Below are 9,383 nucleotides of genomic sequence, written 5' to 3'. Positions count from 1 at the left end.
CCCAATCACTTGAAAAGCGCTGATCTAGTCCCTTTAGCTAAAGGATGGTTGGATTTCATCCGAAGGTCCATCATGCCAACTAGCAACCGGTCGGAATGCACTGTGGACTGGGCTGTCATGATTTACAGCATCATACAGGGAGAAATGGTGGAGGTGGAGGATATTATCCCAGAGCAGATATACAAGATTGCCTCCAGCCCCTATAAGAAAGCTAGTCTCGGATTCCCACATTTGATTTACCGCCTGTGTGAAGCAGCAGGGGTAAGGATGAAGAATGATATCCCCATCTCTGTTGAGAAACCAATTACAAAGAAGAGAATGGAAACCCACAAAGAACAACACAGAGTCCACATGGAAGAGCAGGTTAAGGAGGAAGCTCAGTAGGATCAGCCACCACCTCAGGGACAGCATGACCCTCCTCAAGAATATTGGCAGCAGATCACCACCTCCATTGAGCATATGAGAGTCGTAAACAGCAGCCACTGGTAGCAGCACACTGTGTATGTGGAGGAGATGAGAGTGGTACAGGATAGCCGTTAGGCACACCTCTGCACCACCCTTGATGAGATGCGGGCTGCTCAGGAATTTTAGCGGCAGGAGATTCATCAGCTGTGATAGGACTACAGCCTCCTGAGAGGACCTTACAGAGCACATCCTGAGGAGAGAATCCCCACGAGGGAGATTGAGGTGGTCTAGTTCTTTTCACCTTCTATAATAGTTTGCCGTTACTTTAATATATTCCTGTTTTCTGTTATTTTGCTTTATTTATCGCATGATCCTTTATTATTTAAGTTCCTAGGTTTTAGTTTAAGTCTGCTATTTTTTAAAAAAAAAGTTCTGTTATTTGCTTTAATTCTGGAAAGTGTCTCATGTATTGCTCACTGAACTTGAAATCAAAAAGAAAGAAGAAAAGATGTAGTGCATGAGAAATTGAGTTTAATTTTAAGAGTAGTCTCATTTATCCAAATGTGGTGGTATTTTCTGTGACTCTGAATGCATGACATGAACAGTGCATTTTTCAATTTGAATCAAAGAATGTTGATGTACAAGGAATAGGAATTTAGAGAACTATTATGAATTCTCTGCAATAAGTGAAAGTTTAATCCTTGAAGCAGAAAAAACAGCAAAAGAAAAATAAAAGCAAGGTCCAAGGCTCTGAGTATCAATGACTAGGGAGGTCAGACATGATTAACTGAAAGAAAAATCAGAGTATGCCAAAGGTTTTGAGCACCACTGTTTGGGAGTAACTGAAAGAAAAATCAGAACTTAAAGAGAGTTCCCCAGTTAAGTGCTTGTGGTGTTTTTGTGTCAGTGAAGCTTGAGACAAAACATTTAAAATCACAGCTAGGCTCAAGGTGCAAAGCACCAAAGAAAAGAGAATCAAGGAAAATTTGTTGTGTTCAAGGATTAAATTGAAGTACAAAAGATTAGAGAATTCATAATATTATCTGGATTCAAATTCTGAATGACAATGACATCCTTCTAATTCAAAGGACAATGGGATGCCAGAACTATTCAGGATTACAGTTGTAAACCCCACTATAAGAAGAGACATGAGCTTAATCGAACTCTCATTCTCATGCAAATTTACATCCTAAACCTATATTAGTTTGGTTGCTTGAGGACAAGCAACAATTCAAGTTTGGTGATGTGATGCGTGAGCATCTTTCCTATCTTTTCCTAGTGAATTTGCATTCAATTTGTTGAGTTTAATCAAGAATTAATTATCTTTTAGCCACTATGGATGTTACTTTGAGTCGTGTGCAATTCTGTTTATTTTAGGTAGCATTCGGCTGGATTTGATGGAGTTTCCACAGAAAAAGAGAAGAAGGCGAATGATGCAGTCAACCCTGACCTCTCTGCACTCAAACCTAAATATCTCGACCTACAAAGATCCAATGGACGTGATTCTAGTGGCATTGAACAGCTAAATTTTAGAGCTTTTCAATGATATATAATAGTCTATACTTCTCTTCCACGAGTTCTGCCAAGGCTGTGCCTAACTTGAGATTTCTCAAGTTAGGCGCAAGACACAACAAAAGTATGCCACATTGATTTTGCTTCACTCAAGTAAGGCGCAACAATTCTCCAAGTAAGGCGCAGCCACCAAGCCCAGCACGCCATTCCTCACTGCATCCCTTAAGTAAGGCGCAGCTCCATCTAGAGTTAGGCGTGCATTCCTACGAAGCAAGTGGTCCCAGCATCCGAATTAGGAGTGCTCGAAGATTTAATCAATTCTGATTTAAACTTTATTTGTATTTTAAAATAGGAAAAAATATTATTTTAGTTTTAGAAAATAGATTTTAAATTTATTAGGATTAGATATAAAAGGGAAAAGAAACTTCTCTTTTGGGAATTATTCCACTTCATTTGAAATTTATAGTTTACCAGAATCCTAGTTTTCACTCTTTTTCATGAGCAACTAAACCTCCATTGTTAAGGTTAGGAGCTCTGTCTATTGTATGAATTGATTCTCTTGTTTTCTCTATTTTAATTCATGTACTGATTTATATTTCAAGAATTGTTTTCGTTCTTTATTTTATGAAATTGGGTGGAACGGAAGTATGACCCTCTTTCTAATTGAGTTCTTGTATAACTTGGAAAAGCTCTTTACTTGAACAATAGCTTGAAAACATATTCTCCTAAATTTCTAATTATCTGGATTTAACGGGATACGTGACATATAATCCTCTTATATTTGGGTAATTAGGATTTCTATGGCATATAACTAGAATTGAACTTCACCCTCTAATTGGAATTAATTTACCAAGAAATTGGCAGTTGATGAATTTTAGAGGAGACTAAAAAGGTCTAAGGAATTAGGGTTTAGTCATATATAGTTTGCCAGGAATTAAATCTTCCATGATTAAAATAAATTAATAAGAAAAGTCAATCCGAAAAATAGATAACTCTGAAGCCTTAACTGCTTTCTCCATATTTTATTCCTAACTTATTTATTGCCTGTCTTCTGATATTCTGAGTTTCCTGTTTAATGCTTTTTGAACTCTCAAACACCATTTTCTGTTTGTCTAACTAAGTAAATCACTTAATCATTGTTTCTTAGTCCATCAATCCTCGTGGGATCGACCCTCATTCACTTGAGGTACTACTTGGTACGACCCGGTGCGCTTGTCGGTTAGTTTGTGGTTGTAAATTCCGCAGCAAAAAGCTGATTACTTTCCTACGGCAAAATGCTGATCTCTTTGCCTGGACTTCAGGTGATATGCCGGGAATTGACCCGTCCGTGATCGCTCATAGGCTAGCGATCAGTCCAGCTGCCTGACCAGTATCCCAGAGGAAGAGAAATCTCGGCACCGAGAAGCGACTGGCATCAATGGAAGAAGCTAAGAAGCTCATCGACGCCAAGTTTATCCGAGAAATCAGGTTCACAACATGGTTTGCCAATGTTGTTATGGTCAAGAAAAGTAGTGGTAAATGGCACATGTGCGTCGACTTCACTGACCTAAATAAGGTTTGCCCTAAAGATACATACCCCTTACCATGTATTGACACTTTGGTTGATAACTCTTGCGGTTATGGCACTTTGAGTTTCATGGAAGCATGCTCCGGTTTTAACCAGATCCTTATGCATCCATTAGACCAAGAAAAAATATCATTTATAACTGAATATGGTCATTATTATTATTATAACGTAATGCCTTTTGGTTTTAAGAATGTAGGTGCTACGTACCAAAGATTGATGAACAGAATTTTTGACCGACAAATAGGTCGGAATATCGAGGTGTATGTTGACGACATGGTCGCCAAAACAAAGCTCGAAATTCCTCACGTAACCGACCTGGCAGAGATTTTTGTGCAGATTCAAGCATATAACATGAGGTTGAACCCTGAATAGTGCACCTTTGGCATTCGTAGGGAAAAGTTCCTCAGGTTCATCCTTACTAGCCGAGGTATTGAGGCAAATCCAGAGAAGTTTCCAGCAACACTCGACATGCACAGCCCGAGGATGATCGAAGAGGTCCAACATCTGATAGGGAGATTGGCAGCATTATCCAGATTTCTGTTGTGCTTAGCATCTAAATCTTTTTACTTCTTTCAATGTTTGCGAAAAAATATGAATTTTCAATGGGATGAGAACTGTAAAGCTGCATTCGTTAGTTTAAAACAATTTTTTTCAAAACCACCTGTTTTACAAAAACCAAAGCTCGAAGAACCACTTTACTTATCTCTCACTGACTCGACGATCAGTTCTATTCTTGTTGCAGAAAATGACAAGGTTCAACAACCAGTTTTGTAAGTAAGTCGCTACAAAACACCGAGCTCCGATATCCGAAGTTAGAAAAACTCGCATTTGCGTTGGTCTTCTCAGCAAGACGACTCCGACCTTATTTTCAGAGCCACACCATCAATGTCAGAATAAGGTATTCACTTAGAGAAATACTTGCCACGCCGGAATTAGCAGGACGGTTAATCAAGTGGTCAATCAAACTTTCAGAGTTCGATATTCACTAACAACCTAGAGGATTTATCAAATCCCAATACTTGGCAGATTTTGTTGCTGAATTCACTGCACTAACACCCGAAGAAGGAAACCTGGAGTGGACCCTATTTTTTGACGGAACCTCTAACCCTCAGGGATCGGGAGTGGGCATACTACTTGAAAATCCGGAAGGCATAGTAATAACCAGGCCGAATATGAAGCCCTCATTGCTGGGCTCAGATTAGCCATTGATTTACATATTAATTGCATAAAGGTTTACTGTGACTCTCTATTGGTTGTTCAACAAGTCAATCAATGTTTCCAAACATAAAGATCCCATTTTGATGAAATATCTGGATATGGTTAAGCACCCTGTAACTAGTTTTTCTAAAATCGAGATTAATCATATTCCCAAGAATCAGAACCACCGAGCTTATGTTTTATCAAAACTAGTAACTACACAATCACATACTGCAACACTTTTACAATCATGTTAGATACGCCGAGCATTGATACAACCAGTATTTTTAATATCATTGAGGGAAGTAGTTGGCAAAAACCCTATATACATTACCTTCCGGATAGGAACAATCCGAAAGAAGTCACAGATCAGAAAAAATTAAAACGACAGGCCTCCCTCTTTACATTACTGAATAATACTTTGTATAGGCGAGGTTATTCTCGACCTCTTCTAAAATGTTTAGATAGATCGGAGTCTGACCTTGTCTTGGCTGAGGCTCACGAGGGCATTTGCAGAATCCACACTGGAGTAAGAAGTCTGGCACAAAAGATACTCCGTGCTAGTTTTTATTGGCCAACTTTATGGGACGATTGCCGACAAAAGGTAAAAACATGTGATGCTTGCCAGAAACATGCTCCAGTCATCAACATACTAGCTGAAAACCTGCATCACTCAGAGGTAAGCTGGCCATTCAATCAGTGGAAAATTGACATCCTCATACCTTTCCCAACCGCTCCAAGGCAGGTAAAATTTTTTGTTGTGGCAATTGATTATTTCTCTAAATGGATAGAGGCCCAACCTTTAGCAAAAATAACATCATCTCAAATGATATCCTTTTTCTGGAAAAACATAATTTGTAGGTTAGGTATACCTCATCATATCATAACTGACAATGGTCGCCAGTTCACCAACCAAAATTTTAAGGCTTTTTTGTAGAATTTACAGATAAGACAACACTTTTCCTTGGTAGAACACCCACAATCAAATGGATTAGCCAAAGCTGCCAACAATGTCCTCTTGCAAGCTTTGAGGAAAAAGCTCGATAGTGCTAAAGGCCTCTGGGCCGAGCTTATTCCAGAGATTCTGTAGGGGTATAACACCACAATACATTCAACAACTAAGGAAACACCATTTTGTCTGGTGTATGGATCTGAAGTCATGATACCAATCGAGATTTAACAACACTCACTGAGAACACGAGCTAAAGACCATGACCAAGTTCGATGAGCCGAGCTTGACTTGATCGAGGAAGTTTGAAACATAGCTTCCGTTCACCACAAGGCATTGCAACAACAACTAAGCCGGAGACACGATAAGAAAGTTCACCTCTGATCTTTCCATGTGAGCGATTTGGTGTTACGAAAAACTGAAGAAGCCAGAAAACCACCCTCCCATGGAAAGGTCGCTGCAACATGGGAAGGGCCTTACATAATACATGAGGTCATCGGCAGAGGAGCTTATCGACTGGAAGCATTGGATGGCACCAAAATGCCTAACACTTGGAATGTTAATTCTCTAAAGTGATTGGTGCACGAAATTGTGATCAATACTTTTCACAAATCAAATAATCCCCGGTAATGAATTCAAAAACTTGATGTTCAATACCATGGCATAAACACAACTTCGCACAACTAACCAGCAAGTGTACTGGGTCGTCCAAGTAATAAACCTTACGCGAGTAAGGGTCGATCCCACAGAGATTGTTGGTATGAAGCAAGCTATGGTCACCTTGTAAATCTTAGTCAGGCAAACTGAAATGGGTATAGTGATAAACGCATAAAACATAAAGATAAAGATAGAGATACTTATGTAATTCATTGGTAGGAATTTCAGATAAGCGTATGAAGATGCCTTCCCTTCCGTCTCTCTGCTTTCCTACTGTCTTCATCCAATCCTTCTTACTCCCTTCCATGGCAAGCTTATGCAAGGGTTTCACCGTTGTCAGTGGCTACCTCCCATCCTCTAAGTGGAAATGTTCAACGCACCCTGTCACGGCACGGCTATCCATCTATCGGTTCTCAATCAGGTCGGAATAGAATCCAGTGATTCTTTTGCGTCTGTCACTAACGCCCCGCCCTCAGGAGTTTGAAGCACGTCACAGTCATTCAATCATTGAATCCTACTCAGAATATCACAGACAAGGTTAGACCTTCCGGATTCTCTTGAATGCCACCATCAGTTCTAGCCTATACCACGAAGACTCTGATCTCACGGAATGGCTAGCTCGTTCGTCAGGCGAGCACTCGGTTGTCAGGCGATCAACCATGCATCGTGTATCAGGAATCCAAGAGATATTCACCCAATCGAAGGTAGAACGGAGATGGTTGTCAGTCACACGTTCATAGGTGAGAATGATGATGAGTGTCACGGATCATCACATTCATCAAGTTGAAGAACAAGTGATATCTTAGAACAAGAACAAGCGGAATTGAATAGAAGAACAATAGTAATTGCATTAATACTCGAGGTACAGCAGAGCTCCACACCTTAATCTATGGTGTGTAGAAAATCCACCGTTGAAAATACATAAGAACAGGGTCTAGGCATGGCCGAATGGCCAGCCTCCCAATGATCTAAGATAGCATCAAAACAAAGATAACTACCCCGATATCTCAATACAATAGTAAAAGGTCCTACTTATAGAAAACTAGTAGCCTAAGGTTTACAGAGATGAGTAAATGACATAAAAATCCACTTCCGGGCCCACTTGGTGTGTGCTTGGGCTGAGCAATGAAGCATTTTCGTGTAGAGACTCCTTCTGGAGTTAAACGCCAGCTTTAGTGCCAGTTTGGGCGTTTAACTCCCATTTTGGTGCTAGTTCCAGCGTTTAACGCTGGAATTCCTGAGGGTGACTTTGAACGCCGGTTTGGGTCATCAAATCTTGGGCAAAGTATGGACTATCATATATTGCTGGAAAGCCCAGGATGTCTACTTTCCAACGCCGTTGAGAGCGCGCCAATTGGGCTTCTGTATCTCCAGAAAATCCGCTTCGAGTGTAGGGAGGTCAGAATCCAACAGCATCTGCAGTCCTTTTTAGTCTCTGAATCAGATTTTTGCTCAGGTCCCTCAATTTCAGCCAGAAAATACCTGAAATCACAGAAAAACACACAAAATCATAGTAAAGTCCAGAAAAGTGAATTTTAACTAAAAACTAATAAAAATATACTAAAAACTAACTAGATCATACTAAAAACATACTAAAAACAATGCCAAAAAGCGTACAAATTATCCGCTCATCACAACACCAAACTTAAATTGTTGCTTGTCCTCAAGCAACTGAAAATCAATTAAGATAAAAAGAAGAGAATATGCAATGAATTCCAAAAACATCTATGAAGATCAGTATTAATTAGATGAGCGGGGCTTTTAGCTTTTTGCCTATGAATAGTTTTGGCATCTCACTCTATCCTTTGAAATTCAGAATGATTGGCTTCTTTAGGAACTCAGAATCCAGATAGTGTTATTGATTCTCCTAGTTGAGTATGATGATTCTTGAACATAGCTACTTATTGAGTCTTGGCCGTGGCCCAAAGCACTCTGTCTTCCAGTATTACCACCGGATACATATATGCCACAGACACATAATTGGGTGAACCTTTTCAGATTGTGACTCAGCTTTGCTAGAGTCCCCAATTAGAGGTGTCCAGGGTTCTTAAGCACACTCTTTTTGCCTTGGATCACAACTTTATTTCTTTTTCTTTTCTTTTCTTTTTTCGTTTTCTCCCTTTTTTTTCTTTTTTTTTCGAATTTTTTTTTTGTATTCACTGCTTCTTCTTGCTTCAAGAATCATTTTAATGATTTTTCAGATCCTCAGTAACATGTCTCCTTTTTCATCATTCTTTCAAGAGCCAACATTCATGAACCACAAATTCAAAAGACATATGCACTGTTTAATCATACATTCAGAAAACAAAAGTATTGCCACCACATCAAGATAATTAACTGTTATAAAATTTAAAATTCATGCAATTCTTCTCTTTTTCAATTAAGAACATTTTTCATTCAAGAAAGGTGATGGATTCATAGGACATTTATAACTTTAAGGCATAGACACTAAGACACTAATGATCACAAGACACAAACATAGATAAACTTAAGCACTAAAATTCGAAAAACAGGAAAATAAAGAACAAGGAAATTAAGGAATGGGTCCACCTTAGTGATGGCGGCTCTTTCTTCCTCTTGAAGATCCTATGGAGTGCTTGAGCTCCTCAATGTCTCTTCCTTGTCTTTGTTGCTCCTCTTTCATGATTCTTTGATCTTCTCTAATTTCATGGAGGATGATGGAGTGTTCTTGATGCTCCACCCTTAGTTGTCCCATGTTGGAACTCAATTCTCCTAGGGAGGTGTTTAGTTGCTCCCAATAGTTTTGAGGAGGAAAGTGCATCCCTTGAGGTATCTTAGGGATCTCATGATGAGTGGGGTCTCTTGTGTGCTCCATCCTCTTCTTAGTGATGGGCTTGTCCTCATCAATAGGGGTGTCTCCCTCTATGTCAACTCCAACTGAATAACAGAGGTGACAAATGAGATGAGGGAAGGCTAACCTTGCCAAGGTAGAGGACTTGTCCGCCACCTTATAAAGCTCTTGAGCTATAACCTCATGAACTTCTATTTCTTCTCCAATCATGATGCTATGAATCATGATAGCCCGGTCTATGGTAACTTCGGACCGGTTGCTAGTGGGAATGATTGAGCGTTGGA

This window comes from Arachis hypogaea, chromosome 9 (genome assembly GCF_003086295.3).
Source record: "Arachis hypogaea cultivar Tifrunner chromosome 9, arahy.Tifrunner.gnm2.J5K5, whole genome shotgun sequence".
Classification (NCBI taxonomy): Eukaryota; Viridiplantae; Streptophyta; class Magnoliopsida; order Fabales; family Fabaceae; genus Arachis; species Arachis hypogaea.
This window is presented reverse-complemented; position numbering follows the sequence as displayed.